We start from the raw sequence: 25292 nt of genomic DNA on the forward strand, positions 1-25292 counted from the left end.
AGTGACACTGGTAATGCCGTTCAACTCCAAGGCACAGATGTTACGCCTAGGCGGGGGTGGGAAAGGGTAAAAAGTAAAGTGCTCCGCTGTGCTTAGCACTACCCCACGAAGACGTGTAGGGGTGTGGGGGTAAAGCCCCACACTTTCTTTATGTGGGGATGATGTGATCATCATCATAGCCCTTACCTCATTTACCTCCCTCGTTTCTTCAGGTACCCATGTCCTTCGACGCTGGTTGGGCGCCGGGGCCGTTTCCAACGTTAGAAAATTTCCGGATTTGAACCGGCCAAGGATCGAACGCGGGATCTATATCATGGTAGTCAGACGCGTTACCGACATTCTTTTAATACTATTATTACAAGTTACATCTTATATGATGCAACGATCCTGCGAGATCGCCACAAGTTACGCATTTGTTCTTTTTATTGTCATTGTTGAATAGCATTGTATAATCTTATCTATTGTGTTATCGCTTCTGCATAGGGTTTCACTGCTATGCTTGGTAGAGAAAGTAGTTCTACCATATATCACTAGGGAGCGTTATTGTTTCTAATAGTTCATTATTAATCTGTATAGATGGCACCTCATGTTAAGCAGCGCTCTCGTAGTTCACGAGAATTCTCTAGAGGCGCTGGCGCTGCGCTCGGAATTGTATATAAGTAGCGACGCTGCCCCGGCCAGGAGTTCTGTGTTGACTCTTCGGCGACTCATGGTCGAGCTCTGCTCCCGCAAATAGCCCAGCATTGCAAGCACACGGGTGCTTAGGGATACAAGAGGGCTTCTTACAGTGTGGCCTACTCTGGTAGATTATACGAGAGGTAGCAATATTTCTCGGCCTACCGGGTAGAATATACGCATTGTTTCAAGCTCAATCTCCTACAGTGTGGCCTGCCTGTAGAACAGAAACGTACTCCTTGTGCGGCCTACAGGTAGATTATACGCATTGTATTGGGTTACGGTTTAGCTCGTGGACATATTTACTGTTGGGAGACGGCCTACTAGTAGATTATACGAATAGTATCCGTATTCTTTGGCCTACTAGTAGATTATACATTTCACAACAGTCGATGCAGAAATGACGTCATCTTTTGGCCTACTGTGGTAGATTATACGAGCGATAGCAATATTTCTTGGCCGACCAGGTAGAAAATACGAAGGGTGATGTTCATCGTTAGTTAATTTTTCATTAAGGGAAAAACGAGCAGTGTTTTATTACTGCCTACAGCTTAGCATTATTCAAGTAATTAATTAAAGTAAATAAAGATTAACTAAGCATTATCCTTTGTAAGCTTATAGTAAATTTCCGTTGCTTTGTTGATATTACTCTTTACTAGGAAAGCAGATTTAAATGTTCCTTCAGTCGTTTAATTAATGCCCTATTGTCCCCAAGTCAGCACAGAGGCGACCCAATGCCATACAAGAAAAATAAGGTCCTTTATTCCCCACTGGAGAAAAATTGAATGGTCCCTGTCCTCCCTCTCCAAGACATCTGCAGAGGAGATTCGAACCTGGACTTCAAGAACGACAAAAGTGCAGTGAAATCTTATCAGGAGATATTGTGACTTTGTTTTGTGCGGATATCTAATTTCACCCCAGTTCAATAAACTGTTTACGTCGACGCTAACATTCATTATACATATATACCCGAACCCTGAGTGTATAAGAACATCATATCTCCGGCTAGAAAAGAGCTAACATCATGGGTAAAACTGAATAATGTTCCCCGTCACAACGTCGAACCCGGTACGTTGCAGTCAAGTACTATTCTGAGAAACCGCAACTGCAACGTCGTGTGTGTGTGTGAATCGAACCTCGAGGGGCGTTACAATGAACATGGTTAAAAATAAGATACCTTCTTTTTATTCATATACAACCTTTAGGAAATTTGCATAATTCTTTCTTTTATAAACAATAGTATTTTGCATTAATTCTTGTTGTAAGAAATCTTTAAAATTACATGCGTACTTAATATTTGTGCAGTTTAATGTATAGTAAATAGATTTGCTAATAAGCCATTGTAAGGATCGGTCGTAGCATTATCGCTGTGTAGCTATCTGGTTGTTGTATAAGCATCTGTAGATTACGCGTGTTGAACAAAGCCGCTGCTTTCCATTCCACGTGCATTGGTCCCAATCCACCTGCCATTCGCTGTTGCAGAGCAGTGTTATAAGCTACTCTGAAAACCTGATCTTGCCACAAGAAATACGTAGCTAGCGATCGTAAACGTGTTTCAAAAATTCATGACAAAGGGAAGAGTGCTGCAACAAACCAAATTTTGCGAATATGTATCTGTTTAAATAATACACTCATGATATAAGCGATAAATTTCTTAACACATTGGTTTTAATCAAACCTTGTATGTTATTTATTATTGTCTCAAAATTATATTTATCATCGATTGTAATTTTTTCTGAAAAACTACCCCAAATATTCTTACGTTATCTTTAGTTACAATTTCACGTCCATAATTTAAGTTTGTTTGCTTTCCCAGTGGCAACAAATATGATTTTTTATAATTAATTGTTGCACCTGATATTTGCATGTATTCATTTAGACAGACTATAACTTTCTCATAATCAGTTAACGAAACTTGGTACATCATCCATATACCCACATACCGTGCGTTCATTTCGATCTGCAGCCGAGAGATCGGGCGAAGCGTGGCGGGCGGCGCTGGCGGAGATGCCGACATTTGCGGCCTGTAATGCCTGCTTATTTTTATGGACATATGCAGACATTTATATAAATATTGCAAAACGGGCACTAACCTGTGTTATAAGGGTACAGTTTTAATTTTAGTAGCTTTGTGGCTGTATGTGCTCATGATTTTGACACTCCCATCTCCTGTGAAACACTGCGTAGAGGTTTGTTTGGAGAACGTTCTAACGCTGCACCAATTTCATCGAGTTTTCCTTCGGTTAGAATACGTCGTTTTGCTTAGGTATTATAAAATTTAACGATCAAGTTTCTCGTAATTTAAGGACAAGATGTCTAACCGTATCTCTATGTGGAGGTGAAACACCTGGGAATTTCTGTAGAAATTGCCTACACACGTCTCGACACGAGTCTGTTTTCACGTAAGTGTCATACATAAAAATTATTTGTTCTAACGTGAACCTTGCGGTTGTCATTCCAATCGTCTCACTGACACAACACACATACACACTGCAATAACACAAACAAGTAACGGCAAGTAACCAAGAATAACACTCTTGGGCACAGTACGAAATTAACATGCTCTTTGTTTACATCTGCTCGCCACGATAGTCGCGAAGGAACAAAAAACTCGAGCTCTGAGATTTCGGATTGCAAGAAAGCTCACGAACACCACTGACTTTTAACGGTTTCGTCTGCAGTGTAATCTTGATACAGTGTTGCACATTCGAAACCTCCAAACGATCCCCATCGACACAAAACTCTTCCAAGGATATAAACTTAAGCAGGACGTTACTGGTCAAGACTATGATTAAAATGTTTATTATCTGTGGCTCTTAACATCATTTCTAAAGCGTATTTATTTGTGTATATAACGGCAGAACTTGGATGAATTACAGAAGAACTTTTGCGTGTTATAACACAGGTTAGTGCTGGTTTTGCAATATTTATATAAATGTCTGCATATGTCAATAAAAATAAGCGGGCATTACAGGCCGCAAATGTCGGCATCTCCGTCAGCGCTGCCCGCCACGCTTCTCTCGATCTCTCGGCTGCAGATCGAAATGAACGCACGGTACATGTAACTTATTTTCACAATATCTCAGTGATGACAATTTTGTTTGTATCATGTTCAGTTAAGTTGATAAGGATAACATGAACAAATATGAACTTAACGGGGATCCTTGTAAGACTCCTATTTTCACCTGTATTGTCGATGCTAGGAGCCCATTAACAAGTACCTTAATATATATATTTCTAGTTAATAGTTGTACCCAATTAATAAATTTGTCACCAAACCCAAGTTTTTGTAAAACTAATTTCAAGTATTTATGGCTAACATAATCTTATGCAGATGCAATGTCAAGCATGAAAATAGCTGCGTCAGTGTCATTCTTCTCTTCATATGTTGCTATTATATCTCTAGTTATCATTAATGCTTGGTGTATGGTGCCAACACTTGGCATTCCATATTGTGTGTTACCTACTAACAATGACATATATGGTTTTAACCTATTTGATAGTATTTTTGTTAATATTTTATACTTAACATTCATTAGATTAATTGGTCTGTAGTCATTAAATGTTATCGGTTTCTTTATCGTAGGTATTAAAACAGTCAATCCAGAACTACAATTTTTTTCTTATCTAAATTTTGTGAAATAACTGTTGAACCCAATTAGTTACTATGGGTCCTTCACTTGTAATACCATTGATACCTGGTGATTCATTTCCACGTAAACTGAAAACCGTTTTAGTTATTTCATCCTGAGTAAACTCTTTTTCTAATAAATTTCTATCTTCATCCTAAAGTATTGTGGGCATATTATTTATTATTATGTTGCCATCTATTATGTCGATCGTTTCGGTTTCAAATTTTTTGTTGAAAATGTTCCTTTACTACTTGTTGAATTTAAGATTGCATTATAATTTCTTTCTCATGTTTATTTTTAATTTTATTTATAATTTTTCTCTGACCTCTATTTCTTTCTTGCTTTGTATAATATAATGTGGTTATTTCCCCGTGATCAAAGAGCTGTACCTTACTTCTTACTTGAATACCTTTTATTTTATTTCTATGAAATGCTAATAATATCGCCTGAACCGGCTCAGTTTTATCTTGTACTAACTTACCTTGCAATACTAGATATTTTATGCTTGCAAAACATTATAGTAAAAATTGTACATACTATTTCTGCCTTTATGTTTTTGTTTTCCATAGTATTTCCAAAGTTTTTGGAATTCTATTTTAAAGCAACTATCCCACCACTCCAAAGATTTGTCTTATAAGTAATTTTTGTTGAGCACGTCTTCCATTTTTCTTGAAAACGTACTATGAATTCCTTATCTTGAATCCATGCATTATTTAAATGCCAGAAAGTGGTAGTTCCGAATCTATTTTGATCCTAACGATATATGCAAAATGGTGTGTAAAGCAAATTGGGAAAGTTTGCATATTAGAAACATGGTGCTTAATATTATTAGATACACAAATTCTATCAATGCACCAGGCAAGATTTGGTTTGATGTACGTATAAACTTATTCATTTCCTTTAACATATTCCAATGTATCAACTAATTGTAATCCAGCTATTAATGCTTGTTAAGTTGGGGAGTAGTTGTAACATGGTTTCTGATCAATGTTTCTTAGAACTGAATTAAAATCACATCATAAGATAATAGATGTAATATTACCACTTAATTCCGCCGCCACGTCTTCTAGAAAGAAGTGGTTCTACTGTGTTATGTTTTGTGAACCAGAAAGTGCGTAAATATTACAAAGTTTTATTCCGTTTAATATTGCTGTTATTATTCTTCCTCAATAGTAACATTGTACGTGTTGTATCGTGCTGTACCATGATTTTGTGGAGTAAAATCATTATACACATCATATATGTTACCGTCTTCTAAATATGGAGTTCCAATTTCTTGCAAAAAGGCTATATCCACATATGCATTTTTAAGGAAGTCTAATAAAGCTTCCTGCTTAATATTACTATACGACTTATTATATTTAACAGTACCTACTGTATGGGTAAACATATTATGAATGTATAAAGGAAAACTAAGAATTACATATAGATATATAAAAATATATGTAGAATTATAAGAAAATAGTCTTTTCCAGTTAATTTAACCTTAATTTTATTCTGGCTATATATGCAATATTTTACACCAATTATCAAGATCAAACTATTTGATAAATTATTGTTTTGATTTAATTAAATCACCTACCCTGCGCCTAGATCTTATTTTCGCTAAGTTCATGTCGCTCACTTTCGCCGCACACTTAGTCCGTTTTTTGTGCCAGTTGCATTTTCCACTACCATTTTCATATTTACACTACTACTCTCACTATTCTCATCAGTAATCAACTCACAATCCATATCGTCTTCCATTGCGTCTGGTTATTTTTCCTGTCTTTCTCCTGTCTTCTGATCCTTAATATCATTGCTGAGTACCACGTCATCCTCTAGGACTATTTCTCTCACTGATTCCGGTTTGTAGTTTTCTTCCTTAGTTACCAAACATGGTGTACCATCTTCCTCTGAGATCTTCGAAGCCGCAACTACCACTTCTGCTTCCTTCGTGGTGTCTTCTACGGGGTTGGTAGGGGTTCCGTCCTTCTGGGGGTTAGAGTGTCTTTTTGTAAGTTTTTCAGTTGATTCCTGCTGATTCGCAAGGATAGTAGAAGGTGTTTCACTGGATGGAACTTCCTGGTATGGTCCCAAGGTTCCTACGTATCCTTCTCGATGTTGCGCCACTTGACTGTAGTTTCGTCTGTGCCTGACCGGAACTCTCAAGACAGTGGTATGACGAAAGTCGCACATCATACGTTCGTGACCAGGCTGGTGACAAATTTGACATGTCCGTTGCTGTCCATCATAGATAACGTGACACTGAAACGAGCGGATTACTAGAAATGAAGGTATGGTTTTGTGACTTCCATTTCATCAACTCGCACTCCATTATACACTGGGTATCGAAAGTTCCCCGACCCTTGTGCTTTGTCTACCCTATCGACAGTCAAAATTCTCGCAGTGTTTCTTTCACACTATCATCGTCCATTTCCAATTGGAGATTAAAGACACGCACACATTTCACATCCCTTCCCCCATCTTCTAATGCCACGTTCACACTATTGCCATCAGCGTAGCGAAAGTCCATGTCAGGCCTTTGTTGATCTAATTGAGTAGTGGGATTGATGATATAACCAGGACCACTTATAAGTGTAGAAAAGAAGAGGTTATTTGATTGAACAACGCGATTTGCCTACACTTAAAACAATGCCAAGAGGGGCTTATACCCCAATTCTTCAAGTGTGATATGCTTTTAATTTTAAGAAATTTTGAATTCTAGTGTAGAAAAGATGAACCCCCCTCAGACAGATTTGCCTACACTTAAGACTATGCCAAGTTTCCATATGATTTTATTGTTTACAGTGTGTTTTTCTGTCAAAATCCCAGGAATCTTGAATTGATATAAAGCTCATAGCTACTGGGTTCTGAGACCCAGTAGAGTGTGGTGCATAGCCCCATGGTTTTTATTGCCTTGTAATCAGGAGGCTTCTGGGTTTGAGTCCTCATAAAATGTGAGGCCCCCCCTGATTGCAAAGTGTTAATATTGTTGCCTTGTAAACAAGAGGCTCGGGTTTGAGTCCTGATAAAATGTGTAAGATTGAAATACATGTGACAAAATAATATGTCCACACGTGAGATTTTGAGAATAATTATTGCTAGTTGATATACAACTGATAGCTCCCAGATCTGAAACCTGGTAAAAAGTGTTATACAACAGCATAAAAGAGCAAAATTATTTTATATTGTACAAAGGCTTAATCTCTCAGTTTGCTTATTTTCTCATGCTCTACAACCCCCCGATCAATACAATATGACAAAAGCAGACTGTCTCATGTTCTTTCTAATCTTTGATCAATCCCATGCCCCGGCCAGCAATAAATTATGCACGTGGGAGATTATATCTGCTAGCATGCAGGAAATATAATCTACACTCTGTCTTTTCAGAGGAAAAATACATGTCATCCATCATGTTATTTACTCAAAGAGAAATTCTTAGTAAAAACAATATTGGCTTCTTTCTGTATGCCTGGGAGATTATATCTGCTGGCATGCAGGAAATATAATCTACATTGTGTCTTTTCAGGGGAAAATTACATGTTATCCATCATGTTATTTACTCAAAGAGAAATTCTTCTCTATACTGTGCCTTTTCTGGGAAAATTACATACCATCCATCATGTTATTAGCTCAAAGAGAAATTCTTAGTAAAAATTAATATTGGCCTCTTGGATGTTGTCGTACAAGCCTGGTATTCTGGTTTTGTCTTGTTGCAATAATATAAACCTGAGTCTGTAACTTACAGAATGCATATTTCTGTATTTGAGCTTTCCTGCAATATGCAGAAGTGCTGTTTATATGAGCTTTCCTGCAATACACAAGAGCTGTTTATGAGCTCTGTTGTAATGCAGAAGTGCTGTTTATATGAGCTTTCCTGCAATACACAGGAGCTGTTTATGAGCTCTGTTGTAATGCAGAAGTGCTATATTTGAGCTTTCCTGCCACGAGCAGAAGTGCTGTTAAATTTGGGTAGGTAATATATATAAAAGCTTTCCTGCCACGAGCAGAAGTGCTGTTAAATTTGGGTAAGTAATATATATAAAAACTTTCCTGCCACGAGCAGAAGTGCTATATTTGAGCTTTCCTGCAATACACAAGAGCTATTTATGAGCTCTGTTGTAATGCAGAAGTGCTGTTTATATGAGCTTTCCTGCAATACACAGGAGCTGTTTCTGAGCTCTGTTGTAATGCAGAAGTGCTGTTTGATATGAGCTTTCCTGCAATATGCAGAAGTGCTGTTTATATGAGCTTTCCTGCAATACACAGGAGCTGTTTCTGAGCTCTGTTGTAATGCAGAAGTGCTGTTTGATATGAGCTTTCCTGCAATATGCAGAAGTGCTGTTTGATATGAGCTTTCCTGCAATACACAGGAGCTGTTTATGAGCTCTGTTGTAATGCAGAAGTGCTGTTTGATATGAGCTTTCCTGCAATATGCAGAAGTGCTGTTTGATATGAGCTTTCCTGCAATACACAGGAGCTGTTTATGATCTCTGTTGTAATGCAGAAGTGCTGTTTGATATGAGTTTTCCTGCAATATGCAGAAGTGCTGTTTGATATGAGCTTTCCTGCTACGAGCAGAAGTGCTGTTAAATTTGGGTAAGTAATATATATAAAAGTTTTCCTGACGGAAAAATGTTGGTATTATTGTCTTGTAATCAAGGGGATTCTGTGTTTGAGTCGGCCCTCTAGAATTGCTCTGTGACTCTCTCATTTCTTACATCATAAACATATGATTTTTCACCTATGAGAATAACACTACATATGGTGTCATCAGGTAATGCCTCATGGAATTCACAGATAATTTTAATATTTGTCCTGTCATTAACCACAACTTGTTTCCCTTTTGAAGTGTTGATTACAAACATGGGTCTCTGTGCTTTGAATTCATCTGGTGTGTAATACATGTCAGTATTGCCAGTAGTGACCCTTTTGTATGCTGAAAATGCTTCATATAATTTGAAAAAATCATCCTTGGACATGTCTAAATTATAATTTTCTCTAGGAAATACCTCATTTCTGCCATTTTTAAGATATATGTTCTTGATGTTGCAGTTATCAAATTTACTTGAATTTTTTTCCTGATTATTGTGTCTTCCATTCTGAAACAATACCACCACAAAATCTGGCATGTCATATTGTATACTGGAGAATGAATTTGTAGCATCAAACTCATAATAGGTACCAGTTGCGGGCTTCTGTACACATTGATATGTATAAAATTGTAGAGGAATCTGTGGATTTTTTATTATATCAGCTTTGTATTTAAGAGCATAACTGGCCTCATATTCAACAACAAGGATTCTTAGCTCCATAGTCTGAATAATGCATTTGCCCTCATCAGGTAGGGTATTAGGCAGAGCTTCCCCTGTAGAGTTTAATGTGCTGTACCTCATCAAAGCATTATTATCATTTGCAGCTCTTCTAAATGTGATTCTTAAACCACCCTTCCACATAATATCTTTGTAATCTGAGAAGAATCCTGGCAACAGGCGCATGGGGAACAGCACTGTGTGGTTCTTAGATAATATCTTATCACCAGCCTCAAATCCACCTATTTTGTAGTAAGAAGCCTCGGTCTTGGATAATTTTAGTGTGGCCAAAGCTGTGGAGGTAATGCCGGGATAATCCACTCTGTTTATAACAACACCATGTTTTCTGACCTCAATTTCAGAGAATAGATGTGGCACAAAATTGTCCACCAATCTTATATTTGAATTTTCCGGATAATCTGTACCATCGAGTTTTACAACATGAAATTTGATATATAGATCTGCTCTGTGGGGGTGTATAAAGCCATCCCCTACATCAAGATCAACCTCAATCTCTGTGTTGGGTTGATTTAAATTTGCAAATGTCCTCCTGTTTGGAGGGAATGATTGTAGCTCATAACTCTCAATATTTTCCATTTTTTTCTTGTATGTATTTTTATTTAAATATTAATCTCTATGATTGCAGTTGTTGTGGCTCCAGCAAAATCAACTAATTCTTCTTTTTCATTAGTGACCATCAATTCAATATAATCTATTCTATTATGGCACACAGGAAAATATAATGTTGGGGATGGATTGTAAATGATGGGTTCCATAAATTCAGAATTAGGTTTGAATATTGCAATGATGCCAGTTTGTTTGTGAGTGCCTATGCCATTTGATTTGGTGATCATACCCTCGGCCACATTACAGTGAATATTCAGAGTCTCTATAGCTAAGAATTTAGGTATATTAATAGCAGTGTGTTTGATGGCGGGTTCAAGTTTTGTGTTGTTCTCAAATCCTAACAGCTCTCCTATAGTACCCAGATCCACTGTTTCTGTGGAAGATGCAATCTCTACTCTGTGAGTGACAGAATTTTGACTTAAAACTACACCTCTGGGTAATTGAGCATTTAAAGTAGATAGATTATATTGCCCTGGAGTGATGACAATTTTTTGATCCCCTACTGCAATGGTGTTGTTGTGGTGTGTAATATTAGGGATCAAGTACATGCCATAAAATGTTCTGAGAGCTATTGTTTTGGGATATACTATATCATCATGTAATCTAAGTTTCAATATTGAATTTTGGCTGGTGAGATGGAATACCCCCATGATGTTTTAAATACCACAAGGCTTTTTGAAAATTTTCAATTGATGGTTTATTTATTTGAGACATATATCTAAGAACAGATAAACACAAATGTCCACAATTAGCATCTTTGAAATTTTGAACACGGGCATTATTGTAATAAAGATTAGTTGATTTTAGATATTTTACTAAATTTTCAGGTGGAACACCTCCAAATGAATCAAACACAAATGCCTCATCTTTTAAATATTTAAGATAACAGATCCAGTGTGTTCCCTGATTTTTGTAGTTATCCAAATTAACAATGCCACACTCTTTGTTGAGTGGTTGTCTGGTAAAGAATCAGACATGTACACACCTCTAAAATTTTTGATGCCCAGTGGCTTGATTAAAGCTTCAATATCTTGGTTTGTAAGCGGCTCTTGTTTTTTTTTAACTTATTCATGGCTCTCTTAACACCTTTGCCTTGTTTCTCAATGGCCAGGTTATGGCGCTTCAATTCATCTAATTCTGCCCTATTCTTCTTGGCATCTATTACTGTTTTTGCTATAGCAGCTGATCCCCCAGCCAAGCTCCCCACAGCCCCGAGAGCAGCTAAGATGGCAGGGATGGTAAATATAAATCCCCCCACATATGATTTTTTTCTTTATTGCTCTAATTTTTTTAATTGGGGGGTGCTAAGCAACAATTTCATACCATGACCCTTGGCAATACAAGAATTTTTTTTCTTGCGCTGCTTTTTGCTCAAAAGGCTATCAATAGTTTTAAGAGATTTGAGACCAGCATAAGGTATTTGATACATAACACCCTTGGCCTTCATTGTAGGTTTATTATATACATATTCACAACCCCCACCCCAATTTTTGTTTGGTATTCATAGCTATGGTGGTCCCCAATGCTGCTATTTTTTCACTTAAAGAAGCATCTTTGCTTACAAATCTACCAAATGCAGCCTCTTCCAACATGTCTCTTGTCAAGATCAGAATGTGTGTTGTATGCTATGTCATGGTCTCTACAAGCCGCATCTAGGGGATTAACACCAGGGTCCCCTCTGTTTAATCTATGGTCCAATTTTGTACCGGGGCCACAATACTGATAGCTTGGAATGTGTAGTTGAAATGGCAGCTTGTTTATAATGTCATTAACTAGCCCCCGACCCTCAGAAATATTCCAAAATTTAGGTGGTAGAGTATTAATAATTTTTATAAGATATCCAATCCCCTTAGTGTCATTCACTATAAAATTAGACAATTTTGTGCTTATCATGTCCATAATTCCAACCTTTTCATGGTAAAAATTGTGGTTGCCAGCATTTTCCTCCCCAGCTATCACCAATAACCTATCTACAAGTTTCCTGACATCATCAACCCACACAAATTCTTTAGGCAGGGTGTTGTATTGTTTGATTCCACTGCCAGTCTTGATCTGTGACCATATGGGTTTGATTAAATTGTTGTATTTTGCTCCACTGCTAGACTTGACTCTTTTTTGTGTGGGATCATTGTTCTGGTATAGAGCATCTGATTTTATTAATATTTCTTTGTAATATTCATAATCTTGATCTGTATATCTGCCAGGCCTTTTCCTAGTCATCAGTTCCGACAATCCAGGTGTGCCGGGGTACTTAACAAAAGCACCTTTTTCTCCAAGACGAGATTCTGGATATACAATCATATCATCTCCCATAAATGTTACTCTGAAATTGCCAATTCTATGTATGATGCTATCATCACGCTCTGTGTCAGCATATAAGCCAAAAACCTCATCTTTGTTGTCTTTAGATGTGCTTAAATATTTTTGAGCAAGAAGACCCAATTCAATAGGATCCTGAGTAGCTTCAATTCTTCGAGGAGCAATAGGACTAGGTGTATGAATACTGGAAAGTGGGGTGAATGGATAATCTAATAAGTTCCTAGCAGCTACAGGTACAAGCTCTGTGATCAAATTTTGATTTTGCTCTGTAACAGTTTTGATATTTTTACCTAATTCACCAATAGCATGAATAATAGGCTGTTCTGTGCGCTTGTGTTGCTCATAAAAACCTCGGTTCTCTGATTTCCATCCCTTAAATCTTTTTACAAGATAATCTCTTAATTTAAGATCGTCAATAATTGGCCTTTTCATGGTTATTTATTTATGTTTCAATATCTAGAAAATTTTTGATTTTATTTCTGTATTTGGCACTATTGGGTTTTCTTGTCATATCAATTGTGACAAACCCATAACTGTTCTGGTTCCAGCACCCACTGCAAATCTTGGAAAAATCATTGTAGCTCAGGTCCCCACCTACATATTCATCATGTATGTGTTTGAGGTTGGTATGATCTTGATGAAACACAGATATAAAATTGCTGTTGTCTCGGATCAGCTGCTTCGGAATTTTAGAAAAAGTCTGTGCCAGGTAGAAGCAATCAATGTTTTTGTGCCGGCCCTGTGTAAAAAAATTTCTAACCTTGTTTTGATTATCCAGTATAATGTCATCAAACACAACAACAGAATTATCGAGACATTCATGGTGTGGCTTAACATCTGGTTCAAAAGTGGCTATATCCAATCCATCATATAGCTTCATCAGCTGTTGATATTTTAATTGTTCCAAGCTCTTAGAAAAGACATAAAAGTGCCTGTTTTTCCAGTCTAACCAGTTTGGTGGCAATAAAAAATTATCAATCATTAGTGTAGTTTTACCACAAGCAGATGGCCCAACAATAAGACATCTAATATTATCAGGCAGCAATTTTCCATTTCTCTTATTCTGCTGTTCAGGTTCTGGCAGCCTTTTTATAACATCCCAGGTGTTCATATAATTATTTTGTTTGCGTCGATCCAGCTGTGTTCTGGGAGTCCTAGCCATTTGACAAGTAACTTGTTGCCTTTTCTGCGGATGATTTTTTCTATGAGATATGTGTCAGGCTGCTTAGTTTTGCTGAGCTCTTCTTCATAAAACCTGCCTTTGAGAATTTCTCCTCGGTGGTCTTTTATTATATATGTGTTAAGGGTCCCAGGTTTAACTTGAACCACTGTAAATAATTCAGTGCTCCAGTTTCTTGTAAAGCCTCTTTTGAATAAGTGCTTATATTTGCTGATTCTTACTTGATCACCCACCTTGTATTTGGCTTTTCTTGTTGTTGGCTGGTATCTAGGATAATAAACAGTGCTGATCAATTTTTGCTCATCAGATGAAGTTACTTCAGAGGGTTTCATGTTGATTGTGGAATGGACCGAGTTGTTACATTTATGTAGAAGTTCTGGAAGAATATTAATCCATTTATAATTACCTTGCAGGGTAAATTGCTTATAAATATGATTTTTTAGGGTTCTGTTTAATCTCTCTTCAATTGAGGCCTTGAGATCACTGTAACTCGAGTAATGTTGTATTGCCTGGCTTTTAATAAATTGTTGGAACACAGAATTATAAAATTCTTTGCCATTATCTGTTTGCAAATAGCGCGGTGATCTTCCACTCTGATTGATGATTGTCCTGATGGCTTCTGTAACACATTTTCCAGTCTTGGATTTGAGTGGCACAGCCCAGGGAAATTTTGAAAATGTGTCTATTACAGTGAGTAGGTACTTGTAGCCCTTGTTGATTTTGTCTGCCATAAATCATCTATGCCTTTTGTGACTACTGGCAGTCTCTTAAAATTATGTCTGGCTTGTCTGTGTAATTCATCAACAATAATTTGTCTAGACATAATATGTAAACAAGAATATTGCAACTATAGGGTGTTCAGCAGCTGATACTGCAGGATTTTCTAAATATAATTTCTCCCCTATTTGTATTTTAAATTCCAGAGAGCCATCATCTTCAACATAGGCTGTTTCTAATGTTTTGGGATCTGTAAAATCCTCTAACTCTACACTGGTGATTTTTGCTTTGTAGTCAGCATTTGTTATTGATAAGGTAGGGTAGTGGTGTGCCTATGGTTGAAGCCAATATTTGATTTTGATTGGTCTAAGTGTGCCCCCAACAAAAAACTGGTAATAAAATTGTGCAGGGGACAGCATATATATTTTGCCACCTGGTGTAAATGGTGAATCATATTCTTTGTTGGGGATGCTGTACAATTCAAGAATTACTGTATGTTTAGGATTTTCAATTATGCCGGTTATTTCTTTTTCTGCTGTGAGCAATCTACTTGTTACAGATTCAAGGTGCTCATTGATAGTCCTAACAACATCATCATGGCCTGGCTTGATTTTTATGTCCACAACAAATTTCTTGTATTGTTGCACAATATCTTGTAGCTGGGTGGCAAAAACAGACAAAGCATTTGCTTGATTGGATTCCATGGTCCCTAGCTGTTGCTTGATATTAGCTACAATTTGCTGTAAATTTTCAACAACTGCCAATTTTGAATTTTGAGCAGTAAGATCATGGACCTGTCTTCTGATATCCTCAAACAGGGCATGCAGTTCATTAATATGTTGATTGGTTGGAAGAGTGGCCACTGTCTGAGTAAGTTGTTTGATCTCTGTCTGGATATTCTTGATATCTTCTGATTTCAATATGCGATTCACAGCTCTCTTAATATTTTTAAGTTCCTGTGATGTAGGCAAATTTGATACAGTATTTTGCAAAGATTCAAGTGCCAATTTCACATTGTTTAATTCAGAAACATCAGCCACATTTTGCATAGCATTTTGGAGCAGGGCTATATCTGCCTGAGAGGGTGTTGATTGATGTAAAATTTCAAGCTTTGTTTGGATATCATCAATCAAGTGATGAAAATGAGATAGCTCAGATTCAGTGTTGAGGTTTTCAAGCTTTGTGATTTGTTGCTGGACACTGACAAGAGTATCTACAATCCCAGGCAATCGGGATTCTAGAGATTCTTGTACATTTGTCAAATCACTTTGCACTGCTGCTATGGTACCTTCAAGATGGGTTATGGTACTTTGAATTTTTCCAAAATCTTCATATGTTTCAAGTTGCAGCTTAATATTGGCAACACTCCGACTTATTGCACTCAAAGCATCAGAAGATGGCAAGTTGTTCATAAAATCTTCAAGTGTCTCAATTTTTTCTTTAACCTCGGCTATGGCATTGTTCAGAGGGTCCAGATTAGGTATCTGGAGTGACTGAATCTGTTCCTTTAGAGTGGAAATCATTAGATCAAAATCTTCTTGTGATTTTATGCTTTTGACAATTGTTTGGAGCTGTGTCTGGACATTATTTATCTGCTCTTCCAATTGTTGTTTCAATTGCTCAGAGTTGGTGGCCTGGGTCTTAAATTTGGCTTGAAGAGCTGCTACAGCTTCTTCTAAACTTTGAAAATTATCCAATGTGGCCAAGTCAGTATATTTTTGAAGCAGCAATTTGAGTTCAGAATCAATTTTAAGAAGAGGGTCCATGCATTGTGATTGCAAATTTGTAATTTCTAATTGAAGACTGGCATTGAGTGTAGTTTGTAAAGCTTGTAAATCACTTCTTAATTTCTTGACTCTGACATCAAGCATCAGAATCTCATCACTGTGATCTTCATGTCTTGTATGGCCAAATATATCATTAGGCATTTTGTTTTAGTGGTTATTTATTATTGAATATCTAATTCTTAATTCTATAAAAAAAGGTATAAGTTTGTCATATGATCCCGGGACCTCAATATATAAGCAGTCACCAGCAGAAACAGTATATACAGTGCCAGAAATCATGTTTGAGTGCTTAATTCTATAAATATTTCTCCCTACTGAAATTTTAACATCACCCTCAGGAGTTGTAATAAATTGTAATTGACCACCTACAGGTAATTGGTAATGATGTAAATTATTGTTAAATATGTAGAATGTTTTGCCTGTTTCATCATCAACATCTGTAAGTATGCTGTTCAGATGAATAATTAACAAAGCACTTATTTTAGATATTATATCAGAAGAGGCTTGTGGTGTTGGCAGGTACTTAATAGCCTGTTTTTTGAACCCAAATAAGTTCATAGGCATGTTTATTTATTTCAAATCATGCTCTGTAATTGGGCATTGATTGCCATTTTTCAAATCACAATGACCCCATGGTAGAGTATGTATTCCACATGACAAAATGCATCTCTTATCATCATGTGGGTCCAGAGCCACTTTTCTTACAATATTGCTTGTCAACAAGTGATCCACACTCTGAATTCTATTTTCTGATGTTCTGAAAGTGCTACATGATTTGAGACAATTTTTGTAATCCTCAAATTCAAGCTCTTTGTCAACAGTCACTCTGCCAATGCCCTTGGCCTTTTTGGCAACAGCACCACTACATGTTTCAAAGCTGTACATCTTGGCCCTTAACCCAGCAAATGCCACAATAACATCACCAAGTGTCTCATCTTTTAACTTGCCAGGCACCTTTTTGTTGTGGGGTTGAATTTTTGAATGTTCACTGGTATCAAAATATTCAAGCAATTCAGGCTGTGACATATCTTGATAAATATCTTCTGTCTGAATATCAAGAACAAAACTATCTGTGTCCATGTACATCAATTTTACACAATCACCATAAATAGGCTTCAACACATTATAATACAATTTTAACATATGTAATTTGGCCAATTCTAATATCACAGCCCCCACATAAATAGGCTTATCAAACTTAATTTTTGTTTTTTTCATGTTGAAGAGTGCCATATTTACATCATAAATTCTTCTATAATTGAAATTAGGCTTTGCAATCAATTTTTTGCTCAGGCTGGGGTCAGTAATTATTTTAACATGGGTATGTTTTCTGACATTTTCAATAGTTTTGCCATATACAGAATTGACCATCAATTTAAACAAAGATTTATCAAATTGGCTCATTGCAGATGTTCGAAGCTCTGTGTTTGTATCAATATATGGCTTCAACCATCTTAAGTGCCTGAACCTCAAAATTTTGCCAACTTTGCTCACTTGAACACCATGATTCATCAGGAACTGGAGGTTTTTATAATATAAGACATAACCCTGTTTTGGCTCCAGTGTCATCATCAATTTCTTCTGTTTAGAGCCAGGTGAGCACTGAACCTCAGGAATTGGGGGCAGATCAGAAAATTTGTTGTGTAAATCATCAGGAATTGTCAGATCAACCTCTAAGAACAGGCCATAGTGACTGTCATCAAAGTCCTGAAGATCTTCAATATTGAAATCCTCAACCCACTCAAGCCCTGCATATGGCAGTTTATCCATCATAGCATAACCATAGAGGCTGTTGGCATCTACATACAGTATATAATTTGATGGCAGTGCTGGATCATAATCGGGAATATATTTATTATTTGCTCTGGCATATCTCTGAGAGCATTGCACCATGCCTCCTCTTATACATTGTTCCATAAACAGATACATGTCCTGATCCTGGATCAGATCCAATTGCATTTTAGTGTTTAAAAACATTGCAGACCATGCTAGGCCCGGAGCACTGTAAAAATACATTGGATCCAGCTTATAATTTTGCATGGAAGATTTTCTGAATGCCTGCAGTATATCAGCTAAGAGAGTGACATCAAGTTTTAAATATGAATTGTGATAATCACCAAATGTCTGGCATTTTAAATTGTTCCACATCAACTGGGCATGGTGATAATCTTCATCAGTAATTCCAGATCCTCTGATTTTGCTGTAAAACTCTTGTTGTAGTGGCAGAGAACACTCATTAAATTTAGAAAAATCTGTAACATAATCATATGGATATACACCCTTTCGCCTAATTAATTTCAGGTCCTGATTTGGAAACATGGTACATGTGATTTTGAATTGATCATCAGATAATTGAGTGGCCAGTGTAGCCAGGCTAGCAGACAGAATTCTGTATGAATCAAGAAATCTTAAGTGAATAGGAACACCATTAACTTTAATTATTTTGCTAATAGCAATATATTTCTCATCATTTTCAGCTAAAATATTTAAATTCTGCTTGTCAAACCCCTCGTATCTGATCAGATGATGGAAATCATAATTGGATGCACCATGGCAAAATATAGGGATAAATTTTGGTCTCTGGATCTTAATATTACAGCTATTACACAGGGCCATTAAGAATTTACCATGTGTATGGGAATGGTGTTTCTGATATTTGTATCTGAAAATTCAGAATCACATACCGGGCATTTTTCTGCATTGTTGAAATCTTCAATCTGTTTCTCCGTTAAAGGCAACATAGGTTTTGATTTTAATAAGATATTAGATGCTATGTCATGGCACTTATTTTCTATTCTATGTGCAAATTCTTTGATAGCATTTTCTCCCATGTATAAGTATGGTTCACTAGCTACACCATCCTGTACAATCACATAACAAAAGCTGGAAGGTTCATGTAGCTGGTATGGTATAATTGAAGATTCTTCAGGATCTGGATTGCAGAATGCAAGAGGTTTGAGATTTGATTCAAAATCACAGACTATATATGCTGGGTGTTCCAACAAGGCTTCAAACTTTTTGAATTTGGCATTTTCACTTGGCATTGGCATCACCATATGAACAGGTTTATAGTTGCCACAGTATTTTAAATGTTCAATTAACTTGTTTTTGGCAATTTCTGCATTCTCTTCCCGAACCCCATTGACCATTTTTGAACCATCAAATACAGTTAAACATCTTCTGCACAACTTAAATATTCTATTAGATTTGTCTAGTTGTGTTCTGACTAAAGCTTCAAGATTATGTATCAGAGTGTAATGATATGTGTCATCCCCTTCAATTAAGAGCAGATCAATTGGAACAGCAGAATCATCATCAAGTGTACTGATTCTGAGAGGTGCTATCAAACAATTGCCACGGCCAGTGGAACAAATAAATACATTAATAGATAATTGTTTACCATTGATATCCCTGGCCTTTTTTTCAAATTTATCAATATTCTGAACAGACATTGGATATTCTAAACCCTCCATTGCTTCATCAAAATCGTGCTCATGTTGTTTATAATAAGTTATTCTCTCAGGATGCCTTAAAACTGGATACAAAGCAGCTAAAATACACCACAAAAAGCATTTCATTTCTCATCATTATTTTTTTATATTAACCACGGCTTGTTTGTTTTTAATATTGACAGGTAATAGCAAATATGTAGATCCTTGTAATGGGCTGAATTCAGAAATATTAACATAGAGCTTGTGTGGAGATCCGCATAGGCTCCATCCAGACTCTTTTGCTGCAAATTCAGAGTGTTTAATATTCAATTGATCTATCAAACTGCTTATTATTTTGTCTGAATTTGTATTTGAATATACAGGTACAGTTTCTGTTATGTGGGGCTGTGTAAATTTTGTGCCATTTGGTTTCTTATATTGTGTAAACAATTTGAGGGACAGCTTATAAGAGCCATTTTGTGCATTTAGAATTGCCTGCACATCAGGATTTACACTGTTCAAAAAATTCTTAATACCACATCTTGGCTCTGATATAAACCGGTGATCCCTAAGTTGGCCATTAAAACTGCTATGGATAGGTGGTGCATAGCGTGGCTGCTTTGCCGGTCTAGCATTAACAGGTGCGTCATGCTTTCTTTTCAGACCAGAAGTAGATGGTTGTGGGGGCAATGTTGATGACTGTACATAAGAATTACACTTATGCCATTTGTAATATGCCTTGCTTAATATTTTATGGCATCTTGGGCACAATTTAGTAGCTTTTCTGCATTTCTTAGGCTCACAAATATGCCGGTGCCTAGACCAATTAGAACTAGATATATTTTTATTACACTGATTTCAATATTTTTGTTTTGGCATTTTTATTGTTTATTTATATAAAATTTCCTGGTCCAAAAAAACAGAACTATGGACAATATGCCAAAACCATTATAACAGCAGTAACTATGCTCTGGTGATCCCCAATATAAAATAATTTTGTTCTTTTATGCTGTTGTATAACACTTTTTACCAGGTTTCATATCTGGGAGCTATCAGTTGTATATCAACTAGCAATAATTATTCTCAAAATCTCACGTGTGGACATATTATTTTGCCACATGTATTTCAATCTTACACATTTTATCAGGACTCAAACCCGAGCCTCTTGTTTACAAGGCAACAATATTAACACTTTGCAATCAGGGGGGCCTCACATTTTATGAGGACTCAAACCCAGAAGCCTCCTGATTACAAGGCAATAAAAACCATGGGGCTATGCACCACACTCTACTGGGTCTCAGGACCCAGTAGCTATGAGCTTTATATCAATTCAAGATTCCTGGGATTTTGACAGAAAAACACACAATAAACAATAAGATGATATGGGAACTTGGCATAGTCTTAAGTGTAGGCAAATCTGTCTGAGGGGGGTTCATCTTTTCTCCACTAGAATTCAAAATTTCTTAAAATTAAAAGCATATCACACTTGAAGAATTGGGGTATAAGCCCCTCTTGGCATTGTTTTAAGTGTAGGCAAATCGGGTTGTTCAATCAAATAACCTCTTCTTTTCTACACTTATAAGTGGTCCTGGTTATATCATCAATCCCACTACTTAATTGTTTTCTCATTGTCGCTTCTCTCACAAATATAATATACACACAACGCAAAATTGTCGGGAGTTTTATTCCCATCAATTCGTCAACATGCAGACGGAAATATCCGTGAACAAATTAATGTATATCCGTTGAAATTACTTGAAAAGCAAAATAAAGGAAATTGAAACAAACAGCAAAAACATAAAAATCAGATATGTATATAAAGATGTAAATGAATTTAGAAAGGGGTGGCAACCTAAAGTAAATTTGAAAAAAATAAAGATGGTGTTTTTCTAGCTGACCCAAGCGATATTCTAATAGATGGAATAACTACTTTAATGACCGTTTAAATATTCATGTAGGAGATAAATCAGAAGTAAATGAAGTACACACAGCAGAACCGTTAGTTCCAGAACTTAACTTGACTGAACTTAAAGATGCTATTAAAAGGCAAAACAATAACAAAGCACCTGGCATCGATTTAATACCACCTGAGTTAATTAAATGTGGTGGGAATTCGTTAATATGTAAATTCATAAATTGATAAGAGTCTAGTTTACGTACTTTTCATAAGGAATACGTGTCATATATCGCTGGAAAGGTTATTGTATAAGGAATTCAACAAACTAAATCCCAAGGCGAGGAAAAATTTCCTGGAGGAGAAAATCGAGAAAAACCGATGTTGTCCGGATATGCGTGATTGAACGTACTGAGGACATTTTTCGATGATGAAGCACATATTTAGGAGTGAAATGAGTGCTAATGGATCCTAACCTAACAGGCCTAACCTAACCTCGTAGGCATACATCGTTCCCGTGAATGGTTAGTGACAGAAAGTGTAAAAAGAAAAACGTACTTACCTACGGATGCCGGAGCGCCGGCTGTCTGCTAGCACGTTTTTGTAAACGGGCAAGAAGGAGTGCGCAAGAAGGACGTAAACGGGCAAGAAGGAGTGGACAAGAAGGACGTAAACTAGACTCTAGCGCATAAATTAATTTGTTTAATATGGAATGAAGAAGAAATTCATCAACATTGGAAACAATCCATAATTGTTCCTGTGTTCAAAAAAGGTGATAAAATGAACTGCAATAATTACGTGGAATTTCTTTACTCTCAACAACATATAAAATATTATATAACATTCATTTAACAAGATTAACCCCATATGCTAATAAATTATAGGTGATAATCAATGTGGATTTAATCGTAACAGATCAACTACAGATCAAATTTTTCACATTACACAGACACTTGAAAAAAGTGGGAACATAATCAAAATGCCCATCAGCTATTCATTGATATCAAAAAAGAATATGATTCGGTCAAAATAGATAAATTATATAATATATTAGTAGAGTTTGGAATACCTAAGAAGCTTGTTAGTATGTTAGAAGTATGCACCTGTGACACAGAAAGTAAAATTCGTATGGGTATTAATGTGTCTGACAAATTTACAAGTCATGATGGGTTAAAACAAGGAGATGCATTATCTCCATTGCTCTTTAATTTTGCCTTAGAATATTCTGTAAGGAAGGTAAAAGAAGGACTAAAATTAAATGGTGTGCCTCAGTTGTTAGCATATGCAGAAAATGTAGACTTATTAGGTGAAGGTATAAATACAATTAACAATAATGCTAAAATATTTTTCCAAACTGCTAAAGAGATAGGTTTGGAAGTTAACAAAGAGAAAACTAAATATCGGCTTACAGGCCGAAACCAAGTGTTAGGTAATAATCAAAATATAAATATTGATAACAACTCGTTTGAACCAGTTTTCAAATTCAAATACCTAGGAGTAATATTAACAAATGAAAATTATATTCAAGCGGAAGTAAAAAGTAGGCTTAATTCAGGAAATGCATGTTACTTCTCTCTTCATAAACTTTTGTCTTCTCGTTTAATATCTAAGAAACTAAAAGTTAAAATATACAAAACAGTAATTTTGCCTGTAGTATTATGAGTGTGTAACTTGGTCCCTTACATTGAAAGAGGAACATAAATTGAGAATATTTGAAAATAAGATCCTTAGGAAAATATTTGGACCTAAAAGGGATGAGGAGACAGGTGAGTGGAGAAGGTTGCATAATTTAGAACTACATAATTTGTATTCATGTCCAGATATTATTAGAATAATTAAATCAAGAAGACTTATGTGGGCAGGCCATGTGGCACGAATGGGAGAGGAAAGAGTAGTTTGCAGGATTCTTGTTGGGAAACCTGATGGTAAGAGACCTTTAGGAAGGATAAGACGAAGATGGAGGGGCAACGTTGAGATGGATCTAAATGAAATATATAGGAATGTAAAAGAGTATATAGATCTTGCTCAAGATAGGGACAGATGGAAAGGCTGTGTTGCTGCAGCCATAAACCTTCGGGTTTAGGAAGGCTAGATAGTTAGTTAGTTAGTTAATATCCGTTGCCCTTGGTTTAGGAGCATTCACTGGAAAGCTTATCTTTATCGTACTTAACCTATTCATCTCGTTATTCTTACTTGGTATAGTACTTACTGGTTTATCCATTTGTCTCATATTTTACAAGTCCAATTTTTCAGACTTAGTTGACTCACTAGCTGCACTCGGGGAACGCACTAACAGAGAACGATATCCACACGTCCAACACCAACGGCGTCCACCGAGGAACTACCGACTGAGCCACCGCGGGATGAAAAGAGGATGACATGTAAAATGACCGACCTTAGTGTGGAATCCAGAGTTTTCTGGGTCTCTAAGATGAATAGTGATACTCCAAATACCGTTCAAATTTAGTTATTTCTGCTCTTGGTGGTGGAACTAAAAATGTTGTTTCTAAAATGCTGTTAAATTTATATTATAGTTATTTTGTAAAATATATTACTTTGTAATGTATATACTATACTTATAGTCTTTAAAACTTGTAAATAAAATTTACATTTTCCCTATATCTGGAATTCATGAAACACTCGAGCAACGCCGGGTAATCAGCTAGTATTTAATAACTAACTAAACATCTCTAAAGAGGAAATCAAGAATCGATACCATAACAATATGGTATCCTGAAATTTAGAGATCAAATTAAATGTGGTACTGTGAGGCCCCTCATCAAGTACGTTTCTTGTATAGACGGGTAAGCTAGTGTTGAGACAGTTGTTTTTATACGAGTTTCTGCTCTTTTTGCAGAAAAAAGTTGAGATTTCGCCTGCTGTTCGAAAGTAAATTTGGACACCGTATTTAATCATTTATTGCAATTCAAGGTAGTCCTTGAACCTTTTCAGAAACTAAAATTTAACTCAATCGAGTGTGCCACTTTTAAACAAAAGTGTATATCATCCATCAAACATAAGCGAGTATAAGTACATCCAATGTTAAAATTATAAATGGAAGAGTACATAAAAAGTAAATAATATTTGGTGTGTAATATTTACAATCAAGAAATAGAACTTTGTTCTTACCATTGTCTTGAACGCAAAGAAGACCTCGAATATCACATTCCTTGTCATTGTCTGTAATAAGAAATGCGATGAAATAATAATCATACATTGTTTTGAAACGCGCATTTTAGGAAATTAGTTACAAATTAATTTGATAATATGTATTAGATAATATTTATTGAATTCTGATTTATCTTTACGTATAATTTATGTAGTTGATGTACGACGTAAGTGAGATCCACTTGCAAACGAGTTCATGCGCGAATAATTATTACGGATCAAGGATATCTAAGATGTTACCAAAGCGTAAAAATAATTTGTAATATAATTGCTTCCATATTAAAAACACTAAGACGTTGAACAAGGTTGTTTTTTAAGATATAAAAACAATTAACATGTAACTTTGTAACCCTGTATCCGGGTTTTTCTGAGAAGAACGAAAAAAGTTTTAAATACACACACAAAAAAACAACATACACACATCAGGGTGTCTAGCCACAAAAAAAAATCAAGGTGACAGTTCTTATTTTGGACGATTTCTCCCAAGGATTTAAACATATCATCTCTTGGGAGTTGACTAAGTGTGGTAGACACATTAGGTCCCTCCTTTCCTGTAAGTTCTTATACC

General features: G+C 36.1%; 1 long non-coding RNA gene across 1 annotated transcript in view; it reads right to left on the reverse strand.

The window, feature by feature from the left end:
• The window catches only part of LOC145998633 (uncharacterized), a 138621-nt gene that overhangs the window by 107027 nt on the left and 6302 nt on the right, over nt 1–25292 (reverse strand). The window contains exon 2 of the long non-coding RNA XR_014443332.1: nt 24686–24736. This is a non-coding gene — a long non-coding RNA (uncharacterized LOC145998633). The remainder of the gene's footprint in view (nt 1–24685; nt 24737–25292) is intronic.

Source organism: Lepisma saccharinum, chromosome 14 (genome assembly GCF_977018435.1).
Source record: "Lepisma saccharinum chromosome 14, izLepSacc3.1, whole genome shotgun sequence".
In the NCBI taxonomy this organism is placed as follows: Eukaryota; Metazoa; Arthropoda; class Insecta; order Zygentoma; family Lepismatidae; genus Lepisma; species Lepisma saccharinum.